General features: G+C 39.5%; 1 protein-coding gene across 12 annotated transcripts in view; it reads left to right on the forward strand.

Moving 5' to 3' along the window:
* Positions 1–14983, forward strand: part of ITCH (itchy E3 ubiquitin protein ligase) — a 115113-nt gene that overhangs the window by 26152 nt on the left and 73978 nt on the right. The window contains exon 1 of one of the 12 annotated variants that reach the window (XM_089896740.1): positions 4894–14612. The exons of the other annotated variants lie outside the window; for them this stretch is intronic. The gene's annotated coding sequence lies outside the window, so the exon portion shown is untranslated. Of the gene's footprint in view, positions 1–4893; positions 14613–14983 lie in introns of those variants that run through there. 12 annotated transcript variants of the gene reach the window in all.

A 14983-nucleotide genomic window follows, 5' to 3' on the forward strand; every position in this document is an offset into this window, starting at 1 on the left:
ATCCCGTGCGCCTGGAGCCCATGCTCCGCAACAAGAGAAGCCACTGCAATGAGAAGCCCGCACACCACAACGAAGAGTAGCCCCGATCACTGCAACTAGAGAAAGTCCGCACGCAGCAACGAAGACCCAAAGCAGCCAAAAATAAATAAATAAATTTATTTTTTTTTAAATGCTAACATCTGTTCTTGCCTGGCTCCGTTATTTACATTAGAGGTTCTAAAATGATGATTCTTTCATTCCTTCATTATTAAGCTGAGCTGAATTTTGCTGGGAAACTCAGTCCCCATGACAAGTCTCCAAATAGTATTTCCTGTTCCTGTTTTTTATTACATTTTAATATTTTTTATTTCTATCTGAAAATCTGGTTTATTAGATTACTTAACACTTCTGTGCCTGTTTCATCATTAAAATGAAATGGGTGTAATAATATCTACGTTAGAGGGAGTGTATTAATTTCCTGTGACTACTGTAACAAATTACCACAAACTTAGCATCTTAAAATAACAAACTTGGGACTTCCCTCGTGGTCCAGTGGTATAGAATCTGCCTTCCAATGCAGGGGACGCGGGTTCCATCCCTGGTCAGGGAACTAAGGTCCCACATGCCGAGGGGCACCTAGAGCCCACGTGCTCTGGAGCCTGTCCGCCACAACTAGAGAAGAGGAAACCCGCACACCACAAGTGGAGAGAGGTCAGCGCCACAGCAACAGATCCTGTATGCCGCAACTAAGACCCGACACAAAAATATAAAAAATAAATTTTTTTAAAAACTACTTTAAAATAACAGAAACCTTTTTTCTCACGGTTCCAGAGGCCACAAGTCTGAAATCAAGGTGTCAGAAGGGCCCCGTTCTGTCCAGAGCTCTAGGAGAGAATTCTTCCTTGCCTTTTCCAGCTTCTTGTGGCTCCAGATATTCCTTGGCTTGTGGCTGCATGATTCTCATCTCTGCCTGTCTTCATATGGCCCTCTTCTCTCCTCTGTGTCTCTTATAAGGACAGTTGTCATTGGATTTAGGGTCCACCTGGATAATCCAGGATGATCTTATCTTGAGATTGTTATTATTTCTTTCCCCTCTGCCACCCGGCATGTGGGATCTTAGTTTCCCGACCAGGGATGGAAGCCATGCCCCCTGCATTGGCAGCGTGGAGTCTTAACCACTGGACTGCCAGAGAAGTACCAAGATTCTTAATTATATCTGTAAAGACACTTTTTTCCAAATAAAGTCACATTCATCGGTTTCAGGGAATAGGATGTAGACATATCTTTTTGGGAACCACTATTCAACCCACTACAGGAAGAGTCTATTAAATGAGTTACCACATGTAGAGTTCTTTAAAACTGTTTACAGCATGTGATTATTCAACAGACTAATTATTTTTTGTTATTATGATGCTTGTGATTTATAGCAGCCTCCTGAATTTAATACTTTCTCTCCTTTATACCGCTATCTTAGCAGTTTAAATTTCCATACCTGTCACGCATACCTAGGGTGACTGTATCTCATGGTTTGCCTAGTATACTCCTGGTTTATTCCTGTTGACTTCTAACTGACCAAGAGTTCAAATTTTTTAATATATTTTTTCTTTCTCAACTCCATCTGAATTCCAAGGGTGCCAACCCTGGTTATGATTTTTGGTTTTTTGTTGTTTTTTTCCTCACTGCACAGCTTGCAGGATATTAGTTCCCCAACCAGGGATTGAACCTGTGTCCCCTGCAGTGGAAGCACGGAGTCCTAACCACTGGACCACCAGGGAATTCCCTGTGTTTTGTTTTTTGCTCTTTGTGTTGCGTTGTCATGAATATGTTTTATGTTCACAAGTTTGTATAGTTACCCCAAACTAGTTGGCTTTTTTTTTTTTTTTTTTTTTTTTTTTTTTTGCGGTACGCGAGCCTCTCACTGTTCTGGCCTCTCCCACTGCGGAGCACAGGCTCCAGACGTGCAGGCTCAGTGGCCATGGCTCACGGGCCCAGCCGCTCCACAGCATGTGGGATCTTCCCAGACCGGGGCACAAACCCGTGTCCCCTGCATCGGCAGGCGGACTCTCAGCCACTGAGCCACCAGGGAAGCCCTAGTTGGCTTTTGAGGTAAAATTTTTTGCCTTCTTTCACTTAAAAGTTTTTCTACTTTTCACTTTGTCCATGGTGCTGGTCAGTTTTCTAGGTTATTCTGTAGTCTTTTGGGTTTTCTGTGAAGACATTCACATTGCCTGTAAATTACAAGCTTTGTTTCTAATGTAACAGCAGAGCTAGGGCTTGGTGCCCCTTTTGTTGATTTTTATACTCAATTCTTTTTCTGTTGTGCTAATTTCTCCTCTGTGACCTGTTAGTTGACTAAACTTGAGGAAGTCCCCTATTCTCTTCCTGTTGTCTTTTCACCCACAAGTGATTGTCTTCTGGGTCATCTTGTCTGAATTTCCCCTCCCCACAAAGTCAAAATTATTTACCACCACTTGTACTTCCTTACTCATGTGAGGAAATTTTTACATATAGAGAGTACAGTGTCAGGACTTCCCTGGTGGTCCAGAGGGTAAGACTCTGTGTCGGGACTTCCCCAATGCAGGGGGCCCAGGTTTGATCACTGGTCAGGGAACTAGATCCCACGTGCATGCTGCAACTAAGAAGTCCGCATGCTACAACTAAGAAATAGATCCGGCTTGCCGGCAACTAAGACATGGCACAGCCTAAATAAATAAATATTAAAAAAAAAAATAGAGTACTGTGTCAGTTTTCTGTAATTCTGCTTATTATGGCTCTCCCTCGCATTTTAATTTCTAGGCAGGCAGAAGCCCTCTTTGTAAGTCTGTGCTGTTTGCTATTATGACGGGAAGCTTTCTGCAGAGTATATTTGTTGGCTGCTTTTATATTGTCATCATAGACCTAAGAACAACAACAACAACAGCAAAATTACCCTTTATTACCTCACTTATTCACAAAGAGGCTCTTATGTATAGGTTACTAGTGCTCCCATTTATTTGGAGAAATGCTGGAAGATGGTGAGTGGTTTGGATTGTAATCGATATTTTTAAGTCTTTTAATGTCTCAGTAAGAAAGTTATCCTACATTCAAGGAGTTAGAGAAAAATTCATTTTGAGTATAATAACTTTTTCATGTTTATTTTGATTCAACATATATTTGAGAGCTTACTATTAATATACTTAAGATACTCTGTAAGGTTCTAGTGATGTAAAGATGAATTGCCTTGACCTCAAGAAGACAGTTTGAAAGGTGAGGGGGATTTGCAAACAGATAATAAGAGACAGCTGTTGAACACTTAACTGGGTTTAAGCCTTTCTATATGACTTTACAGGTATTATCTCAGCCTTTAAACCGAAACTACAATTAAGTTATCCCTGTTGTATGGATGAAGAAAGTAATTCAATAATTTGCTTAAGTAATGGTGCTGAGATGTGGATCTAGATTTATTTGACTCCAAAGCCTGCACATTTAATTACTGTGTTATAATATCTCTTGGAATACATGCTATAGGGTAGACTAGAAGAAGAAATTAATTATTTCTGCTTTGAAGTTTAGGGGAGGCTACCAGATGAGATGCTTGAGCAGAATGTTGACGGATAAGAGAAGACCAGATCACTGGGAATTTAGGGAAATTGCGGGGCAAAGTTTGAAGAGAAGGAACAGGATAAATAAATCACAGAAGTATTAAACAGATGACATTTTGGGGAATGAACTTCACTTCTGTGTGATTGGAGCATGAGGTCTGTGTGGGAGAATGGTATGTGAAGTACGAGAATAGGCAAGCCAGGATCATGGCAGGTCATCAGAGGTGTAGAAAGTTCATTTTAAAAATCCTTTGACAACACTGTGTGGACAGATTGGGGTAAGGCAAAGAGAAATACTGAAATGAGTACGATAGTACAGGGAGAGCCAAATGAAGGGAATAAAGGGGATAAAGTAAATAAAGGGAGTAATGGGGATAAAGAGGAAGATGTTTAATTTTTTTTAATTAAAAAAATTTAAAAGATATTCCACCCATATCCAACTGCTTTATTCTAATGTCTTAAGAAATTTTGCCTCTTCCGTATTTCCCAGTTTTAAGCCATCATGGTGTGATGTATGTAGGATGTTATCGTTTTTCACATTGATGCTTGAGAGCAGGTGTTAGCAAACTATGACCCGTGGGAGGAATCTGGCCCTCTGCCTGTTTTTATAAATAAAGTGTTATTGGAATAAAAATACATTTTATGTGTTGTCTGTGACCACTGTCACACTACAGTGGCAGTTGAGCAGTTGTGACAGAGATCATACGGCCCACAACTGTGAAATATTTACTCTCTGGCCCTTTACAGAAAAACTTTGCAGAGCAGCAGATTGAAGACATTCTTTGATCTAATAACTAAAGTGCACGTGATAGTGCTTACTTAATACTATATATTGGGCTTTGTTAACTAGGTGACTGACCACATCAGTCATTCAAAATCTACCCATAGTGTATTTGGAAATTTTTTGAACCCAGGCCATGGCAGTGAAAGCGCCAAGTCCTAACCACGGGACCACCAGGGAATTCCCATGGAAATTATATTAATTAGACTCTCCCAAATTGCAAGGTTTTTTAGGTAATGGGAGGTTAATGTAAAGTTGTTTATGAAATTAAAGAATGGAAAACTCAACTGCATAGTCAGGTTTCAAAAGGAAAAACAGGACATGTTGCTAGTCAGTCCTCACAAGGACCGAAAAGTAGTTTAAAGCTGCAAAATTATTCAAGATTACAGCATAGCCATGGCAACCAAGTTATTTTGTCAGCCTGGCAGTGCAGGTATCAGTTGATTCCCAATTCCAGTGCTCTGACAAACTGAAATCTGTGTACAGATCTTGCAATTTCACACTGCTCAAGAGCTGACCAAACTGGTGTTGGGGAGAGTTTTCATGATAGTTACTTCTTTACCCTAAATTTTTTTTTTAATGGCACTCTGTTTTTGTTTAATGAATATTCTATCTTTTCATCTCTCTGAGGATATTAATATATTTTGCTTTTCTTTGGCATCACTTTTCTTGATAGAAGCTTTCCACAACTTTATCATGTTTAAGGATGTGGGCAGACTGGGGGCTGTGAGTGCATGTAGAGAGGAGAGGGCTTGTTAACTGAGAACCTCACTATAGGGTTACCTGGTGGACTGTTTGGGGAACTTGGTAAGGCTTGTCCTATCTCCTGCCTGGGTGGTTAAGTCTTGGCTACAGTGAGCTGGGAGCCTAGTGGGAAAAAAGGATGGGAATTTAGTCATTCCGTTTGCATATGTTCCTTTAATTCTTGTGTTCTTGATACTGTTCTTCAGCCTTCAGCTGTGCCTGGCATCTTCCATTGCAGAGATGCTTGAGGGAAAAAAAAAAAACAGACCTGAGCCTTTTGGTGTCAAGTAGGGGATTTAGGAATCAAAATGCTTGGTAAGCAGCTTTCAACCAATTCTGCTTCTGTGTCCCAACTTTACTTCCTACTTCCAAAATTGACTGGTATCTTCTCTTGGAGGCACTGCAAGTAAACAAACCATCTTGGTTCTTGGCTTTTCCCTGTTGCCAGCATAGGACAGGAGTCTGCTTTATTGAGTGTGCTGTCAAATAGCATTGGTCCATCTGCTTTGTAGCTTACTGAAGTTATTGTACTTGTTTGTTGTTACCTCTACTTCTCTTTTTCCTGACCTTTATTACTATTATTACTTTTTTAATTTTTAAAATTTCTTCACCAGAGTTTAGGGGAAATTTGAAAGGGGATTCAGATGCACATGTGTAATCTATCATCTTCTTGTGAAAGTCCTTTCCCCACATACTTTTTTTTCCTTTTTGTTTACTTGGATTCATACATTTTTCCCTCAAATATTTTTTTCTTGGTAGTGATTTGGAATTTGTGCACTGTTTTTATTTTTTTACTGCTTCTCTTTGAAATTGTTTTAATTGATTGATTGATTGATTGTTTGCCGCGTGGCTTGTGCTATCTTAGTTCCCTGACCAGGGATCGAACCCATGCCCCCAGGGCAATGAAAGCACAATCTTAAGCACTGGACCTCCAGGGAATTCCCTGAAATTTTGACTTGCATATTAACTTCACAAAACTGATCAGTATCTTTGCCTTGGCCTGAACAATACAAGGATCTTGGAACAATTACCTCCAGTTACCTCCATTCCTGACTTTAATGCTGTTATTCAGTATTTTAGCTTTGTATTTTTAAATCCCCAAATAAGACATTGTTTTGTGTATTTTATTTTTTAAATTCTTTATTAAAAATTATTTATTTAGGCTGCGCCGGGTCTTAGTTGCGGCATGCGGGATCTTCTTTGTGCGATCTTTAGTTGCGGCATGCGGGCTCTTAGTTGCGGCATCAGCCTTCTTAGTTGTGGCATGTAGATTCTTAGTTGCAGCATGCATGTGAGATCTAGTTCCCTGACCAGGGATCGGACCTGGGCCCCCTGCATTGGGAGTGTGGAGTCTTACCTGCTGGACCACCAGGGAAGTCCCATGTTTTGTATATTTTAGATTTACCTAATGTTTACCACTTCCTTAGTCACTTTTATATCTTGAGTTGCAGAGCTTCCTTTGAGGATCATTCTACTTATTCTTCAGGTACATCCTTTAGACATTCTTCTAGTAAAGGTCCATTGGTAGTAAAATATTTTAGTATAGAAAAAATTTTTCCTCTAAATTTTGTTTCTTGTTTTAAACACCTTTATTGAGATATAGTTCACATACCATACAGTATACCTATTTAAAATGTACAATTCAGTAGCTTTTAGTATATTCAGAGTTGTGCGTCCATCACCACAATCGATTTGAAAACATCATTGCCCCCAAATAATCCCGGTGCCCCCTTAGCTGTCACTCTCAATCTACATCCACTCAGCCCTAGCCCTAGGCAGCTAATAATTGACTTACCATCTCTGTAGATTTGTCTACTTTGGGCATTTCATATAAATGGAACCATAAAATATATTGTCTTTTGTGACTGGCTTCTTTCACTTAGCATAATATTTCAAGGTTTATCCCTGGTATAACATTTAACGAGTGCTTCATTTCTTTTTATTGCTGAATTTCTTTTTATTGTATGGATATACCACATTTTATTTATCTGTTCGTTAGGTGATGGACATTTGTGGTGTTTCTGTTTCTGGCTATTATGAATAATGCTGCTGTAAACAGTTATGTTCAAGTTTTTGTGTGGACATATGTTTTCGTTTCTCTTGGGAATATACCTAGGAGTAGAATTACCTATTACCTATTTTGAGGAACCATAAAACTTTATTTCACTGCAGCTGCACTACTTTACATTTTTACTAGCAATGTGTGAGGGTTCTTCATATCCTTGTCAACACTTGTTACTTATCATTTTGAATAGCTCTCCTAGTAGGTGTAAAGTGGGTATCTCATTGTGGTTTTTATTTGCATGTCTCTGGCTAATGATGTTTAGCACCTTTTCATGTGCTTATCGGTCATTTGTATATCTTCTTTGGAGGAATGCCGTTTCAGTCCTTTAGACAATTTTGTAGTCATCTGTCTTTTTGTGTTGAGTTGTAAAAGCTCTTTATATATTCTAGATACTTATATTGGATATATGATTTACAAAGATTTTCTCCCATTTTGTGGGTGGGCTTCTCACTTTCTTGATGGTGTTTTTGAAACACAAGAGTTTAAAATTTTGATTTATATCCAGTTTTTAATGTTGTTGGTTTTGGTGTTATAGCTAAGAAACCATTGTCTATCTAATGCAGCGTCACATAGAATTATACCTGTTTTCTTCTACCAAATTTTTAGTTTTAGCTCTTGCGTTTAGGTGTGTGATCTAGTGTGAGTTAATTTTTGTCCATGGTTGTGAGGTAGGGATCTCTTGCACATGAATATCCATTAGTTCCAGGACCATTTGTTGAGAAGTTGGTCTTAGTACCCTTGTCAAAAATCAGTTGGTCATAGATACTTGGGCTTATTTCTGAACTCAATTCTATTCCATTAATCTGTATATCTGTGCTTATACCAATAACACACTGTCTTGATTACTGTAGCTTTGTAGTAAGTTTTGAAATTGGGAAGTGTGAATCCTCTGACCTTGTTCTTTTTTGCGATTGTTTTGACTATTCCTGGTCCTTTGTATTTCCATATGAAGTTTGGAATCAGCTTGTGAATTTCTGCAAACAGGCAGTTGGGATTTTGATAATGATTGTGTTTAATTTGTAGATCATTTGGGGGTTAATCTGTAGATCATTTGGGGGACTATTACCATCTTAACAATGTCAAGTCTTCTAATCCACGAACATTGGATGACTTTATATTCATCTAGGTCATCTTTATTTTGGGGGGGGCGCTGCGTTGGGTCTTCGTTGCTGCGCATGGGCTTTCTCTAGTTGCAGCGAGCGGGGGCTGCTCTTTGTTGTGGTGCTTGGGCTTCTCATTGCAGTGGCTTCTCTTGTTGCGGCTTACGGGCTCTACGCGCATGGGCTTCAGTAGTTGTGGCTCGCACACTCTAGAGCGCAGACTCAGTAGTTGTGGTGCACGGGCTTCGTTGCTCCGTGGCATGTGGGATCTTCCTGGACCAGGGATTGAACCCATGTCCCCTGCATTGGCAGGTGGATTCTTAACCACTGTGCCACCAGGGACGTCTCTAGGTCCTCTTTAATTTTTAGTTTTACACTTCTTTTGTTGAATTTTCCTAAGTATTTTATTATACTATTGTAAATGGAATTCTTAATTTCACTTTCAGATTTTTCATTGCTACTGTATAGAATTACATTGGCTTTTGTATGTTGATCTTATATCTTACAACTTTGCTGACTTATTTTATATATATATATATATATATATAATTTTTTTTTTTCCTGTGGTATGCGGGCCTCTCACTGTTGTGGCCTCTCCCGTTGCGGAGTACAGGCTCCGGATGCGCAGGCTCAGCAGCCATGGCTCACGGGCCCAGCCGCTCCGCGGCATGGGGGATCTTCCACGACCAGGGCACGAACCCGTGTCCCCTGCATCGGCAGGCGGACTCTCAACCACTGTGCCACCAGGGAAGCCCAATTTCTTGCCTTTTTGATAATAGTTATTCTAATGGTATGAGGTGATAACTCATTTGTGGTTTTGATTTGCATTTCCATAATACTAGGTAATGTTGAATATCTTTTCGTGTCCCTGTTCCCTATCTGTGTGTCTTTGGAAAAGGGTCTGTTCACCTCCTCTGCCCATTCTTAATCGGGTGGTTTATTTTTTGGTTGTTCTTTATGTATTTTGAATATTAACTCCTTATTGGATATGATTTGCAAATATCTTCTCTGAGTAGGTAGGTTGAATTTTCATTTTGTTGATGGTTTCCTTTGCTGTGCAGAAGCTTTTTAGTTTGATGTAGTCCCATTTGTTTATTTTTGCTTTTGTTTGCCTTGCCTGAGGAGACATATCCAGAAAGATATTGCTAAGACTGATGTGTGTTTTCTTCTAGGAGTTTTATGGTTTCAGGTCTTACATTCAAGTCCTTAATCCCTTTTGAGTTGACGTTGTGTATGGTGTAAGATAGTGGTCTAGTTTCATTCTTTTGCCTGTTAACTGTCCAGTTTTCCCAACATCATTTATTGAAGAGACTATACTTTCTCCACTTTATGTTCTTTGTTCTTGTTTTGTAAATTAATTGTCCATATGTGTGTTTATTTCTGAATTCTCAATTCTGTTCCATTGATCTATGTCACTTTTTCTGCCAATACCATGCTGTTTTGATTACTATAGCTTTGTAATATAATTTGAAATCAGAGTGAATGATACTTCGAGCTTTGGGTTTTTTCCCCCCACTCAGGATTGCTTTGGCTATTTGGGGCCTTTTCTTGCTCCTTACAGATTTTAGGATTTTGTTGTTGTTGTTGTTCTATTTCTGTGAAAAATGTCATTGGGATTTTGATAGGGATTGCATTGGTTCTGTAGATTGCTTTAGGTAATACGGACATTTAAAAATGTTAATTTTTCCAGTCCCTGAGCACGAATACCTTTACATTTTTTTGTGTTGTCTTAAATTTCTTCCAAGAATGTCTTAAAGTTTTCAGTGTACAGGTCTTTCACCTACTTGGTTAAATTTATTCCTAGGTATTCTTTTTGTTGCAATTGTAAATGAGATTTTTTTGTTAATTGTTTTTTGATGATTCATTGTTAGTGGATAGAACAGACTTGTATATTGATATTTTTACTCTGCAACTTAGTGTATTTGTTTATTTCTAATAGTTTTTTTTGGTGTTTTTTTTTAATATTTAAAAACATGCTATATTTATTTCTTCTCTGATTTTTATTAAATTGTAGGACACTTAGCTGGTGTTGGAGGATTGCTTGTTGGTGTGGGGAACCTACTCACCGCACTCACTCACATGTGGGAATTGGTGAAACCTTTACACTGTTAAGAGAATGAAAAGAGAAGCCATAGGCTGTGAGAAAATATTTGCAAAACACATTAAGGACTTATATTTAAAATATACAAAGAACTCTTAAAATGCGACAGCAAGAAAACAAATAATAAATGAGCAGAATATCTGAACAGATATCTCACCAGTGTACATAGATGGTAAATAAGCATATGAAAAGAGGCTCAACGTCATATGTCATATGGGAATTACAAACTAGGCCAATGGTGAAACGTCATTGTACACCTGTTAGACTGGCTAAATTCCAAAAAACTAGCAATAGCAAATGCTTGTGAGGATATAAACCAGTAGAAATTCTACTTCAATCCTAATAGGAATGCAGAATGGTACAGCTACTTTGGAAAACCATTTGGCAGAGCTAAAACATAGGTTTACCCTTATCATCCAGTAATTGTAGTCCTGTTTACCCAATTGAGTCGAAAACTTATATCCACAAGGAACCTGAACATGAATACTTATAGCAGCTTTATTCATAATTGCCAAAAACTGGAAGCAACTAATATATCCTTCAGTAAGCAAATGTATATACTGTGGAATAAACACACATGAAATATTACTCAGCAATTTTAAAAAAAGCTGCCAAGCTCTGAAAAGATATGGAGGAAACTTTAATCATACTGCTGAGTGAAAAAAGCCAGGCTGAGGCTCTAAATTGTGTGCTTCTACCTATCTGACATTCTGGAAGAGGCAAAATTACAGAAACAGTAAATAGATAAGTGGTTGCCAGAGGTTCTTAGTGAGGGAAGAGGGATGAGTAGGTGAAGCACAGGGGAGTTTTAGGGTTGTGAGATTATTCTGTGTGATACTATAATAGTGGATACATGGCAGTTATGTGTTTGTCAAAATCCATAGGACAGGGGGCTTCCCTGGTGGCGCAGTGGTTGAGAGTCCGCCTGCCGATGCAGGGGACACGGGTTCGTGCCCCGGTCCGGGAAGATCCCACATGCCGCGGAGCGGCTGGGCCCGTGAGCCATGGCCGCTGAGTCTGCGCGTCTGGAGCCTGTGCTCTGCAACGGGAGAGGCCACAACAGTGAGAGGCCCGCGTACCGCAAAAAAACCCCCCCAAAAAACAAAACAACAATAACAAATCCATAGGACTGTATAAGGTTCACAAAGAGTGGACCTAAATATAAATTGTGGACATTAGTTAATTAAAAAAAAAACAACAACTGTGGAATGTTCTAGACACTGATTAGCAAAGCAGACAAGGTTGCCTACCTTTGTGGACCTTATAGTCAGTAAAAAATTTAATCAGAAAAATTTCAGCGGTGTGATAGAAAGTAATAGGATGGCTACATTAGATTGAGTAGTCAGGGAAGACCTCTCTGAGTATTTGAGTATTAACTTGAGACCTGAATATAAGATGTTAGCTATTTAAAGGTAAGAGGGGAAAACATTCCGAGCAGAGGGAACAGTTAGTGTAAAGCCTGTAAGTCTGGAATGACCTTAGTGTGTTTAAGAAATATAAAGAAATCCATATTTGCAGTGGGTAAGGGAGAGAATGATATGAGGAGAAGTCAAGAAAGTAGGTCATGGATGGAATGTAGTGGGACTTCTGTAAGCCAGGGTGAGGAATTTGGATTCAATTTTAGGTGAGATAGGCAATTACTGAATGTTTAAGCAGAGTAGAGCATGATCTAACTTTCGTGTTTAAAAGAGTACCCTAGTTGCTGTGTGGAGAATGGGTGGTGGGAGGGAGAGGGAGCAGGTGCAGAAGCAGAGAGACCAATTTAGTGACTTGTAGTAATTTGTTGACAGGGAAGGGATGGGTGTTTGTGGCTTGGACTAAGATGGTTAAGAAGAGGAGAAAAATAATCATATATTTTAAGGTATATAGCAGGGTATATTTTGCAGGTAGTATCTTTAGAACTTGGTAATGAGGGAAAGATAATGCCCACAGCTTTGGCTTGTGAAACTGGATGGATGGTGGTGCTATTGAGGCCAGGGAGAGTTTCAATTTAGTCTTTTTTTTTTTGGCTGTGGTGGGTCTTTGTTGCTACGTGCAGGCTTTCTCTGGTTGCATCGAGCAGGGGCTACTCTTGGTTGCTGTGAGTGGGTTCTAGGTGTGTGAGCTTCAGTAGTTGTGGCACGCAGGCTCAGTAGTTGTGGCGCAGGGGCTTAGTTGCTTCATGGCATGTGGGATCTTCCTGGACCAGGGCCCGAACCCGTGTCCTGTGCGTTGGCAGGTGGATTCTTAACCACTGCGCCACCAGGGAAGTCTCCTCAGTTTAGTCATTTTAACCATGCAGGCAGTTATAAATAATGGTTAGACCTAAGAGTCTGGAGCTCGGGGGAGAAGATGGGACTTGAAGTGTAGATTCTCAATCTACTCTGTCTTGCCTGTTTTTCAAAGTGTACAAGTAGGCTACACATTTTCTTTTTAAAAACTAAAGCAATACATACAAAACCAAAGTTCCCCATGACCACCTCCTTTAGTACACAGACCCTCTCCCCTTCTCCACAAAGGTAACCACTATAAACAGTTAGGGATGTATACTTTTTCTGCTTTTGTTTATAAGTATATTTACCTATAAGAATATATACTTTGTTTTTGTTTGAAAAAATACCATCACATTATATATATTCTGTAACTTAAAAAAAATGTTCTTGGAATCATTCCATTTCAGTCATTAGTAAGTTGTTTTGATAGCTGCATAGTATTCTGTGGTATGAGTATGTTATTTATTTAACTGGTTGCCAGTTGATACTTAGGTTTCTATAGTTTGTCTTTACAAATGGTATTTTTTTGTTCTTAGGGATTTAAAATACTTAAGTAATTTTGATTATATAAAACTTAATATGTATCAGTACATACATGATTTTTTTGATATTTATTTTATTTATTTGGCTGCATTGGGTCTTAGTTGCACAATCTTCATTGTGGCCTGCGCTATCTTTTATTGCGGAGTGCAGGCTGTTCCTTGCGGCATACAGGCTCCTCAAGTTGTGGCACGCAGGCTCTGTAGTTGTGGCACATGGGGCTCTCTAGTTGTGGTGTGGGCTCAGTAGTTGTGGCTCTCAGGCTCTCCAGTTGTGGCACGCAGGCTCTAGAGCTCACAGGCTTAGTTGCCCTGTGGAATGTGGGATCTTAGTTCCCCGACTAGGGATCGAGCCCACGCCCCCTGCATTGGAATCATGATGTCCTAACCACTGGACCGCCAGGGAACGGAAGCCTAATTTTGCCTTATTGTATTTGTATATTTCTTACATGGGACCTGGCAACTAGTGAGTGCTGAGTAAATTTTGCTTGAGTTTAATCTTTACTTTGACCCACTCAAAATATTCTTAAAATTTTTATCAAGTCCCCGAAAGCCTAAGAACGGGTTATTTTAAAAACATATTTAGGGACTTCCTTGGTGGTGCAGTGGTTAAGAATCTGCCTGCCAATGCAGGGGGCACAGGTTTGAGCCCTGGTCTGGGAAGATCCCATATGCCGCAGAGGAACTAAGCCTGTGTGCCACAACTACTGAGCCTGTACTCTGGATCCCGCGAACCACAAATACTGAAGCCCATGCACCTAGAGCCCATGCTCCGCAACTGGAGTAGCCATCGCAGTGAGAAGCCTGCGCACCGCAATGAAGAGTAGCCCCTGCTCGCCACAACCAGAGAAAGCCTGCGCACAACAACAAAGACCCAACGCAGCCATAAATAAACAAACAAATAAATTCAAAGAGTATTAATGATAAATAATAAACATTCACAGAGCATTTTTTTCCCCACAGATATAATCATTCAGTCTTACAAAAGCCCTGTGAGGTAGAGGTGGTATTATCCCCATTTCTCTGACAGGAAACTGGGACCTAGAGAAGTTATATGACTCAAATAGTATCATATAGTGAGTGTTGTAGCCAGGAATCAAACCCAAGTGTTCTGACTTTGTTATAAAATCTTTTTTATTGTATACGAATCATGCCCTTTCCACAGGGGGATTAACTCTTCCATGATTATTGGCTGAAGAAGATATGTTAGAGGTGTTCATTTAGTATAATTCAGTAGCCACAGGCCCTGTTTTGGGCTTCTGGGTTTCATCAGTGAACAAAGCAAAACGATCCCCCATTCACATGGAGTTTATATTCTAGCTTAGGGAGTCAAAACCAATAAACATAATTACCAAGTAAATTACTTAGTATGTTAGAAGGTCACATAGTTTATAGGAGAAGAAAATGATCATCAGAAGTGGAGCAGACTGTTAATATTGTGAAGAAGACAAGTAGAATGAACGTCTAAAGGCAAGAATGTGCTGGCATATTTCAAGAATAATAGGGAAGTATGTGCCTGAGTAGGGGAGGAGAGTAGCAGGGAAATAAGATCAGGAAGTAGGGAGCAGTGGAAGCATGTATCATATAGGGTCTTTCAGGATTCAGGCTTTTACTCTGAGTAAAATGGGAAGGTTTTGAAAGTTTTTTAACATTTTAAAAGAATCATCCAGGTTGTGTTAAGAATAGGTACTAAGGCTAGACAAGGGTGGAAAAAGGGAGACCTTTTAGGTTAATCTAGGAGAGGGGCATAATTTAGGAAAAAAATGGCTGTCAGAGGTGGGTCTGAACAGATTGGTGGTAGAGGTGGTGAGAAATGTCTAGATTCTAGATATATTTTACAA

Source organism: Delphinapterus leucas, chromosome 15 (genome assembly GCF_059928025.1).
Source record: "Delphinapterus leucas isolate spDelLeu-1000000601 "Yukka" chromosome 15, BTC_Dleu_Yukka2, whole genome shotgun sequence".
Classification (NCBI taxonomy): Eukaryota; Metazoa; Chordata; class Mammalia; order Artiodactyla; family Monodontidae; genus Delphinapterus; species Delphinapterus leucas.